We start from the raw sequence: 23,611 nt of genomic DNA on the forward strand, positions 1-23,611 counted from the left end.
TATAGGCTGCGTCACCGAAGAGGCATCAGAAAGAAATGCCAAACTAGAAGCAGCATATAAGAAGGCTATGGAATGCCATCTAATGGGATGATATCATTTTCAATGATATCATTTTCTTATGGCAGATTACCACAGGCCCCCGCAAGACTAAGTCGGCCAACAATCAACCAGGGAATGTGAAAGGGCACATGGGATTTTGTCCTTCTGTGCTGGCATTGAAACCAGGGGACAGTGGGAGTGCAGACATGTGACACCATAACCTGACCAGGGTGGCAGTTTTCTTCCAAATTAGTTACATGAGATTATTTAGGAGACCATGTTTTGTAGAAGGCTATGCTAGAGCCATTAGAGCCCAGAGAGAGAAATAAACTGACCATGCATGGCTACTGACACTGTCTTATGTCTGTAGACATCTGAAAAAAGAGACACCAAAGGCCTGATCTGTGAAGCAAAGAATCTAAAAGTTGGCCTTTACTAAACATCAAAAAACCTCTCTAGGAAACACACATTAAAGACACACAAAAAGGTCACAGATCTAGAGAGACAATTTGGAAAAATAAATTACTATGATAAATGATTGAAATCCAAAATATTTGAAGAACTATTCTAAGAACTATAAACACACAGTACCTCCATCAAATATGGATCATAAGCTTTGACAGCTCACTGAAAGGATATACAAATAATAAACAAATCAATAGATGTTCCACATGGAGTTATTAGAGAAGTGAAAGTTAGATCACAAGACAGCACACCTGTTAGATGGCCAGAGTCCTGAACACTGACACCTTGAAGAGACAGTGGTAAGACGCGCTCCTGCTCACTGGTGGGATGAAGAATAGTGGAGCTACTTTACATTTGACCTTAGCCTAAAGGCTGACGAGTGACATATGCATATCTATATAGATACACACACATGTATGTAATAGCTACTTTAGAAAAAGTATGCAGTTTATGCATACTTAGTTATCTATTTTTTGTTTTATAGACATATTCTCCTATGACCTAGCCTGGTCTCAAACTCATTAAGTAGCTGAATATGACCTTGTATTCTTGATGCTCCTGTCTCTACCTCCAAAATGCTGGGATGGATGGTATGTGCTCCCACACCCTGCTCAGTTTGATAGCTCTTTTCCAAACTAAAAATACTCTTCCCACAGGATTGAGCTTTTGTGCTCCGTCTTATATTCTCAAAGCAATTGAAAACTGTCCTTGTTAAAATCTACATTTAATATTAGTAGCAGTTTCATTAATCATTGTCAAAAGTTAGAAGCAGCCAAGACGTCCTTCTGTGCATGCATGAATGAACTATTTTGCATCCAGATAATAAAATACTACTTGCTACTATGAAGGAATGAGTTTCAAGTCAGAAAAGGATAAGAAAGAACCTTAGCTACACATTGCTAAGTAAAAGAAGGTAATGGGAAAATTGTACTACTGTCTGGTTCTGACTAAATGGTATTCTGAATGAAGCAAAAGTAAGGACACAGTGAGCACTGGCAGGGATCAGGGAGAAAGGATGAATGAGTAGGTGGAACAGAACACACAGAGGGCAGAGTAAACACTGGGTGATAGTTTCTCTCATGGTTGATCCATTTAAGGGTCCAGAGGCATGAACAACACAAAGAAGCAGGAATGAAATCTAATATAAATGTGTGTGTGTGTGTGTGTGTGTGTGTGTGTGTGTGTGTGTGTGTGTGACGGGGTGGGGAGAGAGAGAGACAGAGAGAGAGAGAGAGAGAGAGAGAGAGAGAGAGAGAGAGAGAGAGAGAGAGAGAGAGAGAGCATTATGTGTCCTTAGAGGCCAAAATAGGTTGTGGGATCCCCTGAAGCTAATTACAGGAGGTTATAAACCACCTGACCTGGGCTATGGGGAACAAACTTGAGTCTTCTGCATAAATGTAGTTACCATACAATTGGGGAGGGCACAATACATCATCTAGATATAATATGATAAAACATAAAACTCCCAGTGCAAAGAATAGGTTATACCCTTTGGAGGCATTGGCTAAACAGAACCCACAGTCATCCCCCAAAATTACAGACTATTGCCAGCAATAAAACCTGCATGCAAAGCTGCTCATTGCCACAGTAATAATACAAATGGCTTCTTCTTGTAGCAGATGGCAACTAACACAGAGACCCAATACTGTACAATGTTCAGAGAGATAGAGAATTTAGAACACTCCTCCCATCAAAGTTCAGGGATCTCTGAAGATGAGGAGATGGAGAGATTCTAGCAACTGAGGTGGGGATGACTTGAAGGAAACGGAGGTATCCAAATAACCCCAGGCAGCTATGACTTCACGGGATCTGTGACAGCACACACAACACCTGCCCAAGCTTAACACCATCATGGAGGAATGGGGAGTGAGCATGAAGTCTCAACTCTAGCCAGGAGCATATTCTTAAAAGATAGCTGCAGTAGGAGGGACAAGAAATTGTCTTCAATGAAGTGACACTTGGCATATCAGGCACACTGCAGGACTGTCCCTGCGCTCAGGAGGTGTAGGAGCCAACGTAAATTGGACTCCATTGTTTGAATGTGGGGAGGTAGGGAGGACCTAGGGGAACTAGGGGATGGTAAAGATTATGATCAAAGTATAATGAATGAAATTCCCCAAGAGTAAATGAAAACATTTAAGATCTCCTGAGTAAATTGGGAGTGGGGGAGGGAGAGAGGAGGGGAAGGAGAGAGGAGAGGAAGGAAGGAAGGGGAGTGGAGAAAAATGTAAAGCTCAATTAAAAACAATAGAGTGTGTATAAAAGCAGGAAAGAAAGAGAGAGAAAGAAGAGTGAGCCTTCTCCACAGTCATAGGGTGTATTGCATTCTAACAGAAGAAAATCCATTACAGTCCCTCATGTAAATAACACAGAATGAGGCCAAGACTACATTATCAAAATGTATGGTGGATGGGTGAACAGGTAAGAAGGCTGTGTAGTTTACCATTACAACAGGGTGTTCCACAGATATGATGCATATTAAAAATTAAAACTGAAGCAAATGTCTTCCTTCAACAGAGACAACCTACATATGAAACCATTTTTATCAGTCAATGGCAAGCAATCTCCAGTGGAGCAGTCTATGGATTACCAGAGAATTTTTAGCACTGGAATTCAAATGAAATGATTTAAATACATTCAATACAGGGACAAGGGTGACTTGAAGCTCAAAGAACAAATGAGCAGGTTTGTTAAAAGCTCAACACTTCCCACAAGAAATAAGAATTAAAAGTTGTTTCTCAATACCCAGATGCCTATTACTGTGAAAGCGAAAGATTCTCCTAACCTAGGATTCAGAAGTTCCCAAGAAGAAGTGGGCAAAAAAGGGAGACTCTCAGCAGCAGCATCTTCAGCTGCTTCCCAAACTACCCGGCAGTATTTATGAAAGAGACAGGAGCATCATCATGGAAATTGGTAAGGTCTCTGCAGGTTTCAATGAATTGTGTCTAACAGACTCGCTGAGTAATCGAGTTATGGTAATTTAGAAAAGACATGGCATCCTCTTCATGGAAGGTGTTCATGAGTGATTTCCTCTTTATGTGCTTTGTTTTGCAGCAGTAATCAGATTCACAACATGAAGTGCCATTAATCACGTATGATAATGATACTCCCACAGTGATTTATGAAAAAGACTAAAGCAATTCTGACATCTGACAGCAGTTCCAGCTATTGTGTCTTGTCCCTATGAACACCTTATTGGGTTTCATTACCTTGACTTATCTGGAGAATTTCAAGGGTGCTCACATATAAAATTTATAATTTCTCAGAAGAACAAGATCTTAAATATTAGAAAATAAAACTATAAAATAAACTTGTCTCGTTTCTGGAAACTCAGTAAAGGGAATCAGAAAACAAATTGCTATCTACCACTGTGTGCAGGAGTAGTAGTTTGATCATCTTCCCTATATCCCTATATCACAAAGATAAAATGATTGCCACAACACAAGCCTGTCAGCTTACAAAGAATAAGCCGACATCTGTTCACACGCCTGAAATATGATTCATTTTTAATATTATTATTTGATTCCTCCTTGAGTAAAAATTTTAGCAGTGATGATAAAGTAATTAAGACATTACAGAGAGAGAGAGAGAGAGAGAGAGAGAGAGAGAGAGAGCGAGCGCCTGCCAGAAATCTTACTGAAGGCATTCAAGAAATTGGCTGAATTTTTAAGACAATTCCTTCCAATTAAATAGTTTATACTTGAACCACATGGTTTCTGATAAAACATCCTTTTATGATTAATTGCAAAGCCAGAAGAAACAACTACTTTAAACACTTTGGACAGAATGTAAAAGAAAATAATAGGGTGTGACGGCAAGTGAGGCTTACTTTAACAATAACATGATATTCTTGAAGCAAGCAACCATTCCTTGCTTTGCTTTACTTTGCATATTATCAGGGGTTTAATTAAAACTACAGGGAGACTCGGGCCCATGAGAATCTTACTAGTAGCCTACAATACCAGTGTCTCTAAAAGGACCTGTGCACCATCTGTAGAACACCTGTGTCTCTAAAAGGATCTGTGCACCGTCTGTAGAACACCTGTGTCTCTAAAAGGACCTGTGCACTGTCTGTAGAACACCCGTGTCTCTAAAAGAACCTGTGCAACGTCTGTAGAACACCCATGTTTCTAGAAGGACTTGTGCACTGTCTGTAGAACACCCGTGTCTCTAAAAGGACCTGTGCACCATCTGTAGAACACCCGTGTCTCTAAAAGAACCTGTGCACCATCTGTAGAACACCCATGTTTCTAAACAGACCTGTGCACTGTCTGTAGAACATGAGATGACTATTCACATATCTTCAACATCTTTGGAAGTCATTAAATGGAGTGGTTGTTCATAACACATCTTTTGTCTTTACCAGAAAAATATGCAAGCAAATTCCCAATCATAATGTTTTTATTAAGACGAGCTTTTGCCTTGCATTTGAAGTCAGTATCAGATTTATTATAGAACATAGACGAGTCTGGAACTTCCCAGGCTTTCTAGGCTTATCAGATAGTAACCCCTCCTCTACCATAGCCTTTAGAGTCTTAGGAAGTAGGTGTTTAGAGTCACATCCCAATAAAAGAAAAATTCAAATTGATAATTTAATACCTTGGAAAAATATCTATTTTCCTCTACCACACTAAAAAAGTAATGAAATCTTAAGTTTAGAAGCACATATTTTTGCAACAAAATAAAGCTTTAAAGAAAGTAATATGCCTAATTTAGAAACTAAGTTATTTAGAAACTTCAGTAGAAGAGAGCCATAGTTTTGAAATCTATACTCGGGGAACAATAAAAGGGCAAAAGAAAGAGCCTGTTCTCAAGTCTAAGCAGTAAGAGCAAAGGCACCGGAAATGCTAATGTCTGGAGCTTTCAGCTGCATACTGCAGAGTAGATGGATGACCAACTATTCTGCCCTCATTTTATCCTACAGAGCCGTTTAGAACAAACTGAAAACATTTATGTTAGAGTTATGGACTCATTAAGACTTGAAATTTCCTAGTACTAACTGTGAAATTATTTAGAATTTATTGGCTTGACTTGACAGTGCAGAATGGAAATACCTTGCTGGGGTGGTAGTGGTTTCTATTCTGTTAGGTCTGGTAACCTTCTGTTACCTGGGTAAGTCTGAAACGTGAGAGGCTCTGACCCATCTGAGGAGATGGCACAGAGCAAACCTAGCCTAAATACTCTGGACAGAATGTAAAAGAAAACAACTTGTGTGTGAGGGAAGCCAAAGTTTACTTGGACAATACCACTATATTCTTTCGGCAAACAACCACTCCTTGCTTTGCTTTGCTCTGCACATCGTGGCAGGGGTTTAATTAAAACTACAGGGAGACTCAGGCCCAAGAGAGTCTTATGTGTAGTTTACAACACCTGTGTTTCTAAAATGAGCTGCCTGTATCTGAAGAACATCAGAAGAGAAAATTCTCCAGAGCACTTCCCCTGGTTTGCCTGTGTTTGCAGATGGCAGGGGTTGCATGGTAAAAGCAAAGCATGGGTAGAAAGAGGCAATTTCTCTCAGCAGATCGCCCTTCCATTACCAGCATCCTCACCTTCACACAGTAGAAGGTCAGGGTTCTTAACACTGACATTGCTTTGTCAGGCTTTTCTAATAAACTAGTTCAGAATATAAGCTGCTCATTTCAACATAAGATTACTTTACTTTTGGGGGGATGGATAAAATGCCCAGCAGGAGTATAAAGACGGAAGTTCCCATCTGTGGCTTCCTTAGAAATGCCAGGTCTGTCTTTTAGGTGGATGCTGAGGATTTGAATACAGTTCCTCATGCTTGTTTAATGTGGTGTGTGTGTGTGTGTGTGTGTGCGCGCGCGCGCGTGTGTGTGCATCATGCACACATGGAGATAATCAGTTTCATCCTACCCTACCACCTTGTGAGATCTGTGGACTTAACTGAATTGAGTTTTCAGCCCCGCCTGCAAGCCCCTCCACCTGCTGGCCCAGCTCTCGAGTCGCTGATAAACAGTTTCTAATGACTGACTCTGTTTCTTGTTACTCCTTCAGCTGGGAGTGTGTGGAATGAGGTCTTTACCCTCACTTTCTGTTCCTTTACAGATGAGATCCTGGAGTCTCAATAAACAAGCACTTATGGGTAGGGCATAGATGTAGAAGAGTAGTGTCCTTTACCCATTCAACCAGTCTGCTAGACCTTCCACCCTCACGCTGATTTCATAAACCACAGAAATAAAAACATAAAGCCATTATTCTACGTTATCATACAATTAAATTTTAAATAGTGTTTTTCCAGTTTCGTGGAAGAATCTGTCAATCTTCCTGAGATATGTTTGGAAGATTACAGTCAGAAGCTTTTGTATGAGATTTTCATGAATCAAAGTACTCTAGTAAAGGAGAGCTTCATTCCCAGACACTCCCAGCAGATTTCATCTGGAATCACTCTTCAGCTTAAACTCCTCTGCAGCTGTTACGTGGAATGTGTCTTCTAACAAGGTACCATGATTGTTTTTCTAGGATACACACAGCAATCAAATGCAGGATTCAGCAGCAAACAGTTCCATGCTATCATTTTGACAGGGTTCACCTTATCTCTCAGGATGCTAACTCACACACGAGCAACATTAGTGCCAAGTTAATTGTTAGTTGTTCAAGAAAATGTTGTTCAGAAGATGTGGATTTTTGGCTCCGCCAAAAAGACACAGTTGAATTTTACGGAGATCCCTGGAAATCCACCACAAACAGATGGTCTAATGTTCAACAGTGCCTTTGAAATCTGCAGTGGTTCACGAACAGACCACCACCTTGTTATGAAAGTAAGCTGTGTTGTTCCAAAATTAGAATCCAGGCAACAGAAGTAGTTTTCAAAGTCACATTCAAAGATTTGTGTGTGGCAGTCTGACCTACCCCTTTCAATTCAATTCCAGTAGACAACTTAACAAGAATTTCTCTACTGTGAAAAAATCTAAAAGCAGTAGATAGATACTTCTCCATGCCCAGCTCCACTCCAAAAACCCAAATAACTGGAAACTAGTGTCATCACTTTGGTAAAGAGGAAAGAAATGAGGTGACTCAAGTCAGAATCCAGCCCAGACACTTGCCATAGCTCATCTATGAATGCTGGATTCCACCAAGCTGCTCCTTTCTTCCCTTGACTCTGTGGTCCATCATCTTACATTTATGGAAGAAATTATACTCATGTTACATAAATTAATAATAGCACATAATGAACTGCTTGCAGGAGAATAGGACATACTTGGCAATTAATCACTATGCATGAACAAATTGCCTGTGCAGTTTTAATCTTCCGGCAAAGCCTGGATTGTGTACTGGTTTGGAATTTATGCACCTGTTCATGGGAAGTCTATGATTGGAAACAGGAGATGCATTAAGGCCAAAGGGCCATCATTTGTTGTGCTTATAAGACTGCATGAGCGAGCTACTTACTTAAATGCTTGTTCAGTTATTTATTCGTTTGTTTAGTGATTTTTCTATTTATTTTTTGCTGCACTAGGGATGAAACTCAGGGCCTTACAAATACTTCTATCAGTGAACTATGTCTTTAGCTTCTTTCATGCTCCTCAGTACTTATGAGCAATGGTCTAAGGTTCAGAGATGGGCAATACTCATCCATGCCCACTGTTCATTTGGCTGGTACATGTCTTAAATGGGAATTCTTCCACAGAAAGGACAGGTCTTATTCATCATGGCACCCATTTCATCGGCAAGATAGCTTGCTGAATGAGATATGGACAAACGTAGGAGTGGGTACATCCCACCATGGCTAAACAACCCTGGAAAGCTTTTCCACACTTGGATTGTTTTCAGAGATTCTTTTCTGAATGAGATCTTTCTTTCAATTCTTCATTCATGATAGCAGCCCCATTTTACTTGTGGGCATGAGTGATTAAGGCCTCTCAGTGGAAATTATTTTAATTACAGAAATAAGAACAGCTTAATTGTGAATGTGCAATGCGAGCATTTTGCAAAGGAGAAGAGCTGCTTTTCCCTTTTCTTCCCTTGGCTCCTTCCCTTTGATAATTCTCATCATGCACAGTAGGAGCATTCGTGGGAGTGCAGAGTCCTGCATTCGCCACTCTTCTGTGTAACAGCAGAGGGGGATCTACACTGGTAATGCAGGAAGCCCCCGATGCCATTGGTAAACTCTTCTCCACTAATAATGCTATGAGCTGGGACTGGAGAGATTGCTCAGCGGTCAAGAGCACTCACCGGTTTTCCAGAGGACCTGGATTTGGTTCTCAGCACCCATTTGGATGGGAACCAAGTGCCTGTAGTTCTGGCTCCAAGGAATCCCAAGTCCTTTTCTGGCTTCTTTGGGCATCTGTAGATATGTGGCCTCTACTCACAAAGATATGTCTATATAAACAAAATATACCTTTAAAAATGATTTTGTGTGCTAAATTTTCCTAGTGTACTTAGACAAAAGAGCAGAAATCTAAGACTTGAAGGAAGATCTGGGGAGCAGAGCTCCAGTAACTATGGAAACACTATAGATATCTGTGCGGAGACAACTGATACAGACATAAACACCTTGGAAATGAAGTGGAGCCCTGCAGGTTCTTTACCCTCTGGCATATCGGGAGCAATAGCAGCACTGTGGATGAAAGCTAACGCGAGGATGTAGCTTCTCAAGCTATACTCTGACACCAGTATTTCACACGTCTGAAACATCTTTGTTCTGGATCTTCTTAGAAACTTCAAAGGGAGCTATTGTTCTTCCGCTTGACTGCATGTATTGAGTATTTAACATATCTGTTTGAGGAGGCAGGATTCCAGGAAGAACTATATGACATGCATTATCTAAGACCACCACTCAAGGCTCCACTGATGATTAAGCATGAGGCATGATGACACACATGGTTTTTGCCCAGGCTCTAAAAGGCCAAAGGAAAAAAAGAACACCATAACAGTGTTTGCTCTTCTGTGTATACAGCATCCTATTATATCAGCACTTGCTCTGAGAAATATCAAGGATGGGTGCTGTGGTCCTTCCTTGAGTACTAGCTTGCAGTTGGCAGGATGAGGAGGTTGACAAATTAGAAAAGGTTAAGACATGAAGTCAAGAAGGATGGCGAAATTCATTCTGATGAGAGAAGGGGTTATATTATGGTTGTGTAGCTTGGGGTTCTTGTGGGACTCCTAGCAGAGGGAGCGGGGCTGTCTCTGACTCTTTGTGTGCTTTTGGAACCCTTTTCTTCCTACTGGGTTGCCACATGCAGCCTTGCTGCGAGGGAGTGTACCTATGCTTCTTATAATGATTTATTCCATGTTTGATTGATACCCTGGGAGACCTGCTCTTTTCTGAAGGGAAACGGGGAGGCAGTGGATCTGAAGGACAGGTGAGGAAGAGGGGACTGGGTGGAGAGAAGAGAGTAGAACCTGTGGCTGGTCAGAGAGAAGAACAAATAAAAAAATAAAAATAAAATAACAAAAAGAATTGCCTACTCAGTGAGAAGCTTCCTGGACACTGGATAGAAATTTGTAAAGTGCGGCGGATTGCAAAGCAACCAAGAGAGAAAGAGAAGGACACACTCGGGAAGATGTGGCTGTTAACTCTGTAGGCTCTGCAGGGAAGCTGTATGAGTGAAGGTTCCTGAATAAACTGGGCATGGGTTTGACACTAATGAGTAGGAGCCCCGGGAGGAGTGAGGGAAGACTTGAGGGCTATGCCTCTGACTTCAGACTTGTCAAACTCATGTGGCAACTGCTGTTTCTAGTGCAGGTTTAGCAAATAGCCAAGAGCTCCATAAAGGTGCCCAACTAATGGACATGCGGTGCACGGTAGGTATTTGTAACCAGGACAGTGACGTCATCAAAATGGTATCTGACAAAGATTGTCTTGGGCTTTCCAAGCGCAGGCATAGATTACAGGTTGGGGAGACATGGCTTGGAATAGGAACAGGCCAGAAATGTCGTCAACAGAATTTCGATTGCAGCACACTGGTAGGAAAGGGGGAAATATAACTTTGATATATGACAAAAAGAAAAAAACTTTTTGAGAGGTTACCATGCGATATATATTGCTTAAATCTATTAAGTTCAATTTGCAGTAGGTTAATTTGTGGGACTACTTAGTTCTCAAAAGAAAGCATGTGCCACGAAGGCTAAGTCAGATTAGAGCAGGACTGGGGGCTTCAGATAGGCAGGTTGTAGGCTACCTGTGTGCTGGAAATACTCTGACACTCATCTCTGGCATATATTTTTGACTCAGCAGTAACAAGCTGAGGTGAAAACCACAGTGTGTAGCTAAATTATGAGACGCTGACATTAAATTGACATGGCCCCTAAAATTGTTTCAAAGTTATGTTTTAAAAAAAGCTGCTTACTTAATGCTCTATATTCTCTTGAGGAAAGTGATTTTAAATACCACAATGAATAGGTTTATGTAGTCTAAATTAATTTAGTGGGTAGAATTAAAAAATAAGTCTAACGTCAGCTCTCTAGCAGTATGGTAGTATAAGCTGATGGGAATTATACAATATCGAGCAGCAATATAATCTTCCAGATCCCAGAGGAAATACCAGCAACCAGCCATGACCTGTGAAGAAGGAGTAACCCTACACATCCTACAAGGCTCATCTAAAAACCCATAAGAATCACTGAAAATGACACGATTTCTCTATGGTGGCAGGCATTTGAGAAGGATCAATAGTAACTTCATCAAGGCACAGTACCAAATAGAAATGAGCCATGTGACTCAAAGTGCTGTGGTTTAGTAAGACACTTCCTTGTAAGTGTGTTAGAAAGCTTTTGGGAGAGCTAAGCATCCAAGAGAGCGCCCTTCCTCCATGATCATAATTTAGTATCTATTTGTGTGTTAATGATACTAACACCCATTGGTATTTGTCACCTGCTATATTAATTAGTTTTTTTCTCATTTCCCAGGGAAGACAGAAAATTACAGAGTAATCCATCTTTGATGATCTGTAACCTTCCTATTGCTTATCAGTTCCAGGGACACCAGCAGCATCACATATAGGATCTCCAAAGCGCTGACAATAACAAATGTCTCAATTAAAAAAAAAGTCTGTTTCTTCTGCTAGAATTTGAATCTGGGACAAAAAGGAGATATGCAAAGACAAAATATTTCTCTCTTTTCCCTATAGCTAGGGGGACTTTGAGGATAATTGGCTATAAAATTAGCCTTCCTTGGATGAGTTCCCAAGGCTGTGTTATCTAAAGTAGAAGTAGAATGTATTAAATTTGTATCTAGGCATCATCTACCTCCTTAGGAACTAGGCATGTGTGACTCCTGAGCTGTGGGACACTGCACATTCAATGTGAGACTTATATAAACTGCACACTGGAACATGACTGAGTGCATACTTAATATGTTGATAAAATTCAGGGAATCAATGCTATTACATAAAAAAAGACACACTTTATATAAAACTTAGGTGGTACCTTCAACTCCCTCTGGAAATAAATTAATTTTTGACTCAATTTGTTGACAGACAACTTGCAAGAGCCTACGATTAAAGAATAAATGTCTAATCATTGTTTACTTTTAATTTAAATCTTTTGAAAAAGATTTACTTATTTTTATTTTATGGGGGTTTGCCTAATAGGCATATATAAACCACATTCATGCTGTTTTCACAGAGGTGAAAAGATCAAAACAGATCCCTGGACATGGAGTTAGATATGGTTTTGTGATATGGGATTCTCTTCTGTATTCTATGAATATGTTTCATTGCCATCGGTTAATAAAGAATCTGCCTTTGGCCAATGGCTTGACAAAATATAGCCAGGCTGGAAAAGATATATATAGAGAGTAGGCAGAGTGAAAGAGAGAAACTATGTAACTGGCAAAGGAGACAGACACTGGATGGAAACTTACTGATAGGCCAGAGTCACGTGGCAATACACAGATTAACAAAAATGGGTTAATTTAAGATATGAGAGCCAGCCAATAAGAAGCATGAGTTAATAGGCCAAGCAGTATTGTAATAATATAGTGTCAGTGTGATTATTTTGGGTCTGGGTGGCCAGGAAACAAATGAACAAGCATCCTCTCACAACAGTTAGGAGCCTCCCTGTGGTGCTGGGAACCAAATTTGGGTCCTCTGAGGAACAGGAAGTGCTCTTAACTGCTGAGCCATTTCTCTAACCCCTAGTATAAAATGTTTTCTAAAAATTAGAATGAGTACATCAATACTGTGTTTGTCAGACACATATATGTGAGTGCTTGAGTAAAGTGTGTTAAATAAAATACCATCAAACGTTTCATTTGTTGTTTCTGTATGTAAAATTATAAAGTATAGATGTGGCTGAAAGCACTCTATTCCATGGCATTCCTGAAAGTTACGAAAGTTAGAGGAGGCCGCTTGTTGGTTCCCGGCTGCTTAGCCCTGAAATAATCACACAGAAACCGTATTAATTCAATCACTACTTGGCCCATTAGCTCTACCTTCTTCTTGGCTAACTCTTATATATGAATTTAACCCATTTCTATTAATCTGTGTATCACCACATAGCTGTGGCTTACCGGCTAAAGTTCCATGGCTTCTCCTTGACTCTGCCTCCTTTTTTCTCAGCATTCAGTTTAGTTTTCCCGGCCTACCTAAGTTCTGCCCTATCGACAGGCCTAGGCAGTTTTCTTTATTCATTAGTGGTAATCACAGCAGACTAAGGGTAATCAAACATCAGAGGTTTGTATAAGAAAATCTTCATCTTTGAATGAGGCAGAGTGGAATCATAGCATAGGGGTCATGCCATTCCAATCCAGAGTCCTCATCTAACCAAAGAGATGAGAATCATAGCTATGCTGTAGGCCCCATGAAAGAGCAAGATGGCATTGCATGAAAAGTCCTTATCACAGAGGTTGGACTGGAAACACTCCCTGGGAGCATCCATTCACGTTAGAAGGAAGTGGTAGTGTTAAGATGGCGCTGACAAGCAGAATGTGTGGCCCAGGTTCTAGGAGCCATTTCTGAGGAAGTAACCTACTAGAGGTGCAGTGAATACAAGCATAATGTAAGGCATTAAAGCATCAGGATTCTTTGCTGGCTCCACCACCAGGAACAAGACAGGCTGTTCTTAGCTACTGACTTGTTGTCACCTGATTAAGGGATAATGTTGGCCTCATGATGATGGCTGACGCAAAGCTTTAAAGAGGTTTTATAAAGCCAAAGACTAGGAGTTAAGTAATAGTCAATGCTCATGAAGTTCACTGGATATATACTCTAAACACAGAGCACATGACCATGCTAAACAATTAGGACAGGTTCACCCCTCCCCTCCCCCCAGCAACATCCATGTGGGACCTAAAACGTGGCTTCATTTGATTTTCATGTCTTCAGTTTTGTCAAAGGAAGAAAAACAGAAAATCATATTCAATTATGAATAAAATACCAACAATTTCAAAAGATGGTAACAAACACTGGCTCCAGGATCAGGCCAAGTGCTCCAGTGATCAGGCCTGTATCATCAGAGGGGGGCATAGATGCTCAACATAACTGAGCTCAAACTAACCATGTTTGAATTCAGCATCTTGATATGTGGTCACAAGTCATAGGTTTGTCAAATGTTCCATACTTATCACATTTTAGAGCAATCTTCCCAACTGAAAATACTGTTTGAAATCATAAAGCAGCTATGCCAGGTAAAACATGTCTGTGGGCCCCATTGGAACAAAGTTCACCAGTTGCCATTTGGTTTAGATGCAAATGTTTTGTTTGATGGAAAACACTATCTTTCTCTTGTTCTTATTTCTTCCTCCATTTTATGCCTTCAAATATTTTTTGAGAAATATATTGTTGTGAGAACTCCTTCAGCCAATAGTCTTTTAAATACCAGCCCATTTGGGGCATGGTCTGAAGTACTATAAGGCAGACAAAAAGCTTGTGCAGCCCCCTTTTCCGCTGATTTTGGTTCCCAGCTTCTAGCACACTCAGAGAACCATGAATCTATATCCTGTCACTTTTATCCCTAAATAAATAAATTATTATATTACATTCTGGGCTATTGTGGACTTCTTTAATATATGTACATTATGGTGTCCAATGTGGGGCTCGAACCCATGACCCCAAGATTAGAAGTCCCACTAAGATTCCTACTGACTAAGCTAGACCTCTTTAATATGCCTACACACATACACACACACACACACACACACACACACACACACACACATATATATACATAAATACCTATATACACATACATACACACATACATATATATATACACACACATACATATACAAACACACATATATACCCAAGTCATAGACTTGTAGTATAAAGAAGTTAATCAGTAAATTTCAACATCGAAATACATAAAAAGCAAAATGAGTAGCTCCAGTCTACCATGAAATTTGAAGTGTAAAGTTGAGGCAGAATCAACACACATGCACAACCTCGCATAGCACACTAAAGATCACACGCATACCCATGAACACCATATCACAACACACATATACATACACACAGAAAGACATACAGACACATACAACACACACACACACCTTAAAACGGCTGCTTACTTTTCTTAGTAAGCATATGCAAGAGATAATGAGTTGTGAACGTTTCATTTGAAGGGTGACGGTACATTTGGTTGATGATTCCATTAAGCTTTGCCATCTTGTTAGCTCTCTTGGGCCCACGATCACAATACAAATGATATGATAGAAGCAAATAATGAATTACAAAACATTTAAGGAATGTTAGCTTTTTAAAAGAAATATCACTGACAAAGGAAATGTGAATAGTAGTTCAAAAGGAAGAGCTTAATATTACACACTAACTGTGGTTTAGCATTGTAAAATTATACACACTGCCATTAAAATCAAGCTTTGGAAACTAGTCATAAGGAGGAGGTAGCTCAGTAGGGCACCACCTTGTGTGTTAGGTTGCCATCCTTAGGCACAACGATGAATGGACATTCACCTCTGTATAGTACTTGTATAAGGGCTTAATTTGTTTTCCTTTTATATTTTGTACACAAAAATAATAATCTTGCTTGGTCAATCCACATTGATTTAGTCAGGAAAAACATATGAAAATGTATAAAACTGTTTTTCTGATGGCCAATTAAAATTAAATATCGAGTTTTCTCGATTTTGATGATAATTTTGCTTAAATTTTCTTTGTGATTTGAGGGGGTAATTGCACCTTTGTTTGGGTGATTCTATAAGGTGATGCCATTTTGTTAGCTCAGCTGGACTCATAATCACAATACAAATGACAGACTACAAATTGATCAAGAGAGAGGACTTGGGTAGAATGGAGCAAAAAGTTTGACACCGTCTATTAGGTTTTGTGAGGGGAGAAAACCTTCCTCCTTAACATCGAAACCAATCTGAAAAAAGAGAGTCTTATAACATGGATACTCTCTTCCCTGCAAGCCACAATTTCAGGATACAGTTTTCTCCAATCAAAGCAGATATTTGAAATATTTTATAGAGATAGTGTCATGATATTTTATACTATAATCTTCTGTCTACAAATGAGGCAGGATATCATAGGGTTCATCCTTTCAATAAAACTTTTACTGCAGGTGGAGTCCAAATTTCCCCCACCCAGCTGCTGATCTGAATGACAACATCTTCAGAAGGACAGAATGAAGACTTCTGCAGGGTTTGCTTCTCTGTTATTTTTTCACAACACAATAAAATCAGGTACTTCTCACAAAACATTGCCAGTATTCACTGAAATTCAGCAAAATAAATGTTGACTTATGTTTTGATATATTTTTAGTAAGAAAATATGTTTCTTTTACAAAGCCAAGAGAAAATAAAAGTTTTAACATGGTATTATTTATAAATGAACATATTTCTTTATTGAAAGATATATTTGTACCTGTTATGAGAATGGTATGTGAAACGTTTTTATAATTAATACATTCATTAAAGTTTAAACTGTTCGATGAATGAATGTTTTTTATTCTCAGGAATTCACAGAAAATGAACACAGAAGCATTCATATTTCTGAATTTGTCAGATATTGTGAACTAGAGGGGAAGAAATTTCCATACACAATCCACTGCACTCTGCTGAGTATTAAATATGGACATGACATTTTTTTTGATATGTAGCACATCCTGCAAGGGCAAAAATGAATTCAAAATTTCTGTTTATGCAACACAGTTAAATGTCATCTGATGTTAACGTGGAGTCTCGATTGATTTTAGGCTATAGTTTCACTTCCAATTGAATGTCAAGGTCACCATTATCCTATTACTGACACTCTGAACCGTCCATTTTCACCCTTGGCTATCCCAGTTAGACTCAAGGAAATGCAGACGTTCAAAATTGTTTGGGATGATTACAGTAGTCTGAGCATAGGAAATTGATCTGTCCTGTTTGTGCTGAATATCGATCACATGAAAGAGCTATATGCACATACATGGAAAAGAATAACCTTTGCATGGCACCACAAATATGAGGGTTGAGAAAATTCACAGAACGTAAAAATGCGTCTCCCATAATTCTAACAAACACCAATATGACTCAGTAACTCATTTGAAAATAGACTAGCTTGCGACCTCCCCACCTAGGCTCTTCTTCACTGCATGAGCAATGATAATACAATGTGTCTGTCAAGCTTTATTAAAATTCTGTCATACACTGATATTATATAACAGAATGTTCTTGTAACATTGCATCTTTGAAGATGGGACAAGAAAATCCTTGAACATTTCACATTTTACCTGTGATATTCACACACCTGGGTTATCTCCTATCTGCTCTCCGCATCTACTCTACATGGGGACATAATTACAAAATAATGTGTGTCCTAGACCGTTCTGGCAGGAACTACATGTGCACATTTGAGATATATATCCAATAATAGAGGCAACATTGGTATAATTTTTTTATGTCCACTTTTCTCTATAGCTATTTTTGAAGCACAATTCTTTGAGTGAGAGCCTTGATGTTTTATCATTTGGGTTAAAAAATAACTGTGATGTACTTTAATTGGCAACCAGTGGAGGCTCCCTATTAATAACAAAAACAGCTTGTTTGTTTGTAGCACACACTTTCCATTGCCCCAGAGGAGTTCTTACTGCAGGGCATAGGTAAACAGTAGCCATGCCACTCAAATTGATTTTACTAAGTTCATCATGGTGGTAAAATAACAGACGCTACATCTTAGGGGTAAAGTCTGGGCATTAAAAAATGGTAAAAAATATGAAATAGACAAAAGATAAAAGCCACATGTATCAATGAAATCAACCAAAGTATGTTGAAAATTTACCTATTCTTTGCATTGTTCCAGAATAGTGTATTTCAAGCCATGGATAATTTGTACAGCATCTTTGGGTGAGCATTTACAGTTTCCAAATGTGTCAAAGCTAGATATCTGATACAGTTACCTTTTAAATCATGATGTCATTCCCTCTGCTTTAAAATCTTTTTTTTCCTTATTTGATTTTACATACTAGCCACAGTTTCCATTTCCTCCTTTCCTCCCATTCCCTTCCTTTTCCACCTTCAGACTCCCCACCCCCATCCACTCTTCCTCTGTGTCCAGATGGGGTAAGGCCTCCCTTGGGAATCAACAAAGCATCAAGGCTGAGCTAGGCATCTCGCCATAGGGAACAGGTTTCAAAGAGCCACATCATGCATCAGGGACAGGTCTTGGTCCCACTGCTAAGGATACCTTTCCAGCATACGAATTCAACAGTACTCTACTGATCGCCCCTTGCCCATCAGAGAAATATGAAGCTGCTACAGTGATTAAAACACAAACAAAAAAATTCAATTTTCCACTATTGCAGAGTAGTACTAATCACAGAGATTTGCTAGTCTGTGAGCCTTGGACAGAGATTAGACAGCATTAAACCACTGCTATCAAGCCAGGCTTAATGAAGCCATCAACACACTCACGACCAACCCTACACTCTGCTTTTACTGCCCTTCCTACTAAACCGCTTAGAACCACCGATTCTGCTGATTACAGCCACGTCCCCAAATTCTCTCTATGTCTTCCTTCCTTCTGGAAGGCACACTTCGATAGGTCTTCGTATTTTCTTTCCTCTTCAAAATCTCCTTTAAATATATAAACTTCAGGTAGTATGTCTGGTCTTTGAATCTCCTTTCCCAGGTTTTATGTTACCATGTTTTGCAAATAAACATTTATATATTGGCAATTCCCACGTCCATCAGCATTAGGCTGTTGCTAAATGGAAACCAACTGGGTCCTCAAAACCCTGCTTCATATTAGGTCGCTGCTGGCTGGGGAGTACAAACTCCCCCAATCTTGCTTGACATAGGATTCCAAACTCACTGCCTCTCATCTAGTCAATTGTTAGAGCTTCGCAAAGCAGAATCTACTAAATTTTTGTTTTTTTCATTTTGTTGATATTCTGTATGGACCATCTTGCTTAAGTAAAATAGTCCACCTATTGTTTTTTTGAAAAGCCCTTTCTTGAGCAAAGATCTTCAGAGTCTGAAAGTTGAGAACTGATGGTCACAACATATGGTTCAAATCCTCCCAGTCTCATCTTCACAGCACCATGACCCAAGGCCCTGGAAAGGAGGCGCCAGAGCTCACTGCTCCTTTGGAATGCAACACTCCATTGGCACACTCATGTCTACTGTCTGTTCTCTTGGTTTCTACAATTTCCCAAGACAAAAAGACATACCTATTTTCATGAATGACATATTTTACTTATTGTTCTGATTGTGGCAGTGCATGCCTGTAATCTCAACACTCGGGAAGTAGAGGCTAGAAGGCTCATGGATCAAGATTCCTCATCCACATAGCAAGTTTGAATACTGCCTGGACTCCACGGGATCCTTTCTCAAAACAATGCCATTAGTACTAAGAAACATAGTATTAAAATGTCTTATTAAAGCAATCCACTGAAAATGTATGATTTTCCTATGTCCAAGATTCTGTGGTTAGCTCTGGAAATAAAAAAAAAGAAGAAGAAAATCTAGATGTCATGAAAAAAATTGAATTCTCCTCTGAGAACTAATAGCGAATGGAACAGATCACTCTAGAGAAGGAAGAGAAAGGATGGATCTTGATTAAAAGAACTTAATTGCTTCTACTAAAATCATTTAGATTCCTTACTAATTTTAAGATTTCCTTGAAAGATGTATAGCCTAGAGATATAAATATGGAAAGTGATTGATTGAAGAAGAGAGTAACGAATAGGGAGAATGAATCCATTCATTCCCAGTCCATTAAAAGCGATTTGTATGTCTTTCCTTCTTGTTCTTTTTTGAGCTATGTTGGTTTCTAATAACTTATACTTGAGTTATGTTATAATTCCATTAAAACAGGCACCTTTCTTCCTGCTGAAACCATCTGAGGAGTAAATGAATCACCCATGAGTAAGAAATTTGTGCAAACTAGACTCTTGCTATTCTGCACCTAGCGTTATCAACTTCTGCTTCCCATACATGTAGACGGCTGAGCCCAGTGACCCAGCATTTGTCTGACCATAAGGAGACTGCAGGTGTTTGGAGGATTTTTCTCAGTAAACTTTTGTTTGGTTTGTTTTATATGTTAAGCACTTCTGTTTTTTTTTTGGGGGGGGGCTACAAAGATTAAGCAAATCAAAGTGAGAGAATGAGAATAAAAGCAATTCTTATATCTTGTAAGAATACAGTACAATAAATGTTTTAGGAATAGAGAGGAACTTAGTAGCCTCTAAGCCTGGAAGTAACATGTTGAAAGATACGTTGCTGTTTGGTAAACAACGCAGGCCCTTTTGACTGTGAAGGATGCTTGGAGAACAGGCAGAACCTGAACAGTACTGGAGAGGTGTGAAATGATGAGCTTCAAGCATGTGGCATCCAGAGGCATAAAGTAGACAGCAATAACTATGAAGCAATAAGCCTAGATATCTGAGTGAACTTATGAGCTAGAACTGTCTGGCTCACCAATTATTTTGTATATATCTACTCTTCCTGAGTAACTTTTTTTTTAAAGGCCCAGGAGATTGCACAGCAGGTAAGGGCACCTTCTACCAAATTGTTTACCAAGACCTAAGATCTGCGTTCCATCACTTGAAGAATACTTGATAAAAGAAAAAGAACTGCCTCCCAAAAGTTGTCCTCTGACTTTGGCATATGCCTCATAGCAAGCACGTCTCTATCTCTCACACATACACACACATGCACACACATATACATATACACACGTTAGCACACACACACACGCACATGTACACACACACACACAGAGAGAGAGAGAGAGAGAGAGAGAGAGAGAGAGAGACATACACAGAGAGAGAGAGAGAGAGAGAGAGAGAGAGAGAGAAAGAGAGAGAAGTACTCCAGTGTTTGTGAGCAGCAAACCCATGCAGTTCACAAACAACATGGCAAAGAAAGAATAAAAGTGAATGTTCTTAACTTTATGTTTCTAACACTATATAAAACTGGGGTTTTACTGGTCCATTGGACATTCACCAATTACAGAAGAGAATACACAAACCTCAGATGAACTATGAAAATGATTCTTCCTTTTGCGGCCTTTTTGTGGTCCTTTTCAGTTCCACAAATGTCACAAAATCAGCTCGAATCAACACGTTACCAGAGAAGGAAGGAAACTAGTAATTTGGGTGACAGGTACCGCAGGTGATATTTTACATCTTAAAAGTTTTCAAACTTCAAATATTAAAACAGATTCCCATTCCAATTTCCCTGATGAGTAGAATACATAATGTTTCTTCCAGAATCGTTTTACACTGTGATCAGAGAGGGCCCGGGGTAGGCATATTTACTATAGTAGGTAATTTGCTTGTTTGTCTTCTCAGTTAAAAGCAAATACTTGCTCAGAAAACATAGGCAGGAAAAAAATTCCTTTGTCTTCCTAAAACATAAAAGCCACACTTGCCTTTCAAAGTACAGGAAGAAAGACTAGAGATACAGATGACAGTATCTGTTAGTACTGCAGGCCCCATGGTTCTCTGCTCTGCTATTGACTCAATTTTTATGAAATAAATCAATGCCATGACTTAGAAAGTTGATGTGACTGTTCTTAGCACAATTTTCAGCTTTTACTGTGTCGTGGGGGCTGGGAAATACACTTGTCTGTGCTTATACCTTTGTTTGCCTAGGTGTGAACGGCGGGAAGACAAAGATGGGTTGTATTCCTTGGGCACCATCCACAGTTTTATATTTTTACTTTGTTTGAGACACTGTCTCTCACTAGCCTGGAAGTCACCAAGTAGGTTAGGTTGACAGATCAGCGAGCCCCAGAGAACCCCTGCCTTTCACTACATGTCTCAGAACTGGAGTATAAGCTTGTGCCACCACCAGCCCCTGTGTGTGTGCAACTATGTGCATGTGCATTCGTGCGTGTGTGCATGCATGTGCGTGTGTGTGTGCGTGTGTGTGTGTCAAGCTTCTGAGGTTTGAACTAAGGGCCTTAAGCTTGTTAACACTTTACTAACTGAGCTACATGCCTGGTTAGGCAGTTACTTTTATGGAAGAAATGAGGAAAAGTCATGCCCTTCTGTGTGTAAATGGTATAATTATGGACCAGGCAAGACACCAGAGGGATTCCCACATTTTCCTCTGTGGCGACCTTTAGAAACTTCATGAGAGCAAGCATGGAGCTAAGATCTCTGTGGGACACGCTGTTTAGTGTGGACACTTTCAGGAAGCCTTTAGAGTAGCTGGTAGCATCCATGTTTTTGCTCGCTAATGGGTGGACACAAAGGAATGACAACAATGGCTCTTTAGGGGAGTTAAATGATGAAAAACAGACCGATCCCATCGCTTCAGTGCAGTCAATACTGCATTATCGAAGCTGGTTTGCACAGTCACATTTACAACTTTGCCTACTATAGCTACCAAAAATTATTCAGCATATCCTAAATGAGGGTTAGCAAGTAAAAAAAAATGGGAATTTATAAACAGAATCATAGCAACACATTAAAAAGAGTCATGGTTGGCCAACAGGTAAAGAATTTGTTTACACTAATTTATTTGATGGAAATATCTTACATGTGATGCATGTAGACCCCCCTGGCCCTCTAAATCTAGCACCAGTTTAGAATTAGCCAGCGATGGCTTTAAAAGCTCCACTGAGGCTTTGCTTGAGTGTACAGCTCAACATCATGGGTATCATTGTGTGGTCTTCATTTTCAGTGTGAAGTTTCTGAGTTTACTACATTTATTTATTCTTTTGTATGTTCCTGAGCGGTATTGCTTAGCTTCACAGTGTTTGAGGATCGTATCAATGGTGAATCATCTTTGGCGGCTTATGGGTTTTCTTCTTGAAATAAGTTTTGTGAGATTCAAAAGTTAATTATGGTACAGTTCATGTTTATGCTCCAAAGGCCTCTATAGTATGGAGCGATCACTGTTGATATCATCTAGATGGGGCAATGAAGATGTTTCTAGTTGCATTTGGTTCAAAAATGCCTCTTTGAAAATTCTTCTACATGTCTGCCTCAACACGTGTGCATCCGTCACTGCAGGGAACAAGGGCAGTTGCCAGGCATGGATGTGTCCAACTAGACATGTCATTTTCGATAGGCTCAGCTAAAGCATGGGTGCTATACTCACTGTACAAAGGCCTCACACTCCATGTGACACGACTCTTGCCATGCTCAAAAACGGGAATCCACACAGAAAATCAATCCTAGCTCACCGACCTTAGGTGCTCACTAGAGAACCACACAATGCTTCACACAGCGCTACGGCTGTGGTCACAAAATATGATTTCCCCATTTTCAAGGCTAGAAAAATGATTATTTGTATCTGTGAGATGGCAAGCCTAAGTTTAAGACATAATTCAGTTGAGGCTCACAAATTAATCTTCCACTTTTAAAAATGGAATTTCCCTAATATGTTCTGTCAAAACATTTGTCTCAAACTGCTGTGTTTTGCCAAAGAAGCTAATTTTCCAGTCAAAACAATTAATTAGACACTATTAACATTGCTTTCAAAGACTTAAATTGTCACTTAAACGAAAGGAGAAATTGGAGGGAACCAAATTCCCAAAGCACGATGATGAGAGTAGTTGATCTCGACCTTTGAACTTCCCTTCCCCAATTCTAAGTCTCTCCATGAGCAGAAGATGTGGACACTTCTGCCCTGTAGAGGCTGAACCATCAAATTTAGTTCTTTCTTCTACTCTTAGGCTATTAACCTTTAAAATAACCTTGGTATGCACAGTAGTTAGAAGGCCATCATCGAACTAACGGCTGCCGT

General features: G+C 39.6%; 1 protein-coding gene across 1 annotated transcript in view; it reads right to left on the minus strand.

The window, feature by feature from the left end:
- Positions 1-23,611, minus strand: part of Gpc6 (glypican 6) — a 1,031,356-nt gene that overhangs the window by 489,401 nt on the left and 518,344 nt on the right. The window lies entirely within an intron of this gene.

This window comes from Arvicola amphibius, chromosome 13 (assembly GCF_903992535.2).
Source record: "Arvicola amphibius chromosome 13, mArvAmp1.2, whole genome shotgun sequence".
In the NCBI taxonomy this organism is placed as follows: domain Eukaryota; kingdom Metazoa; phylum Chordata; class Mammalia; order Rodentia; family Cricetidae; genus Arvicola; species Arvicola amphibius.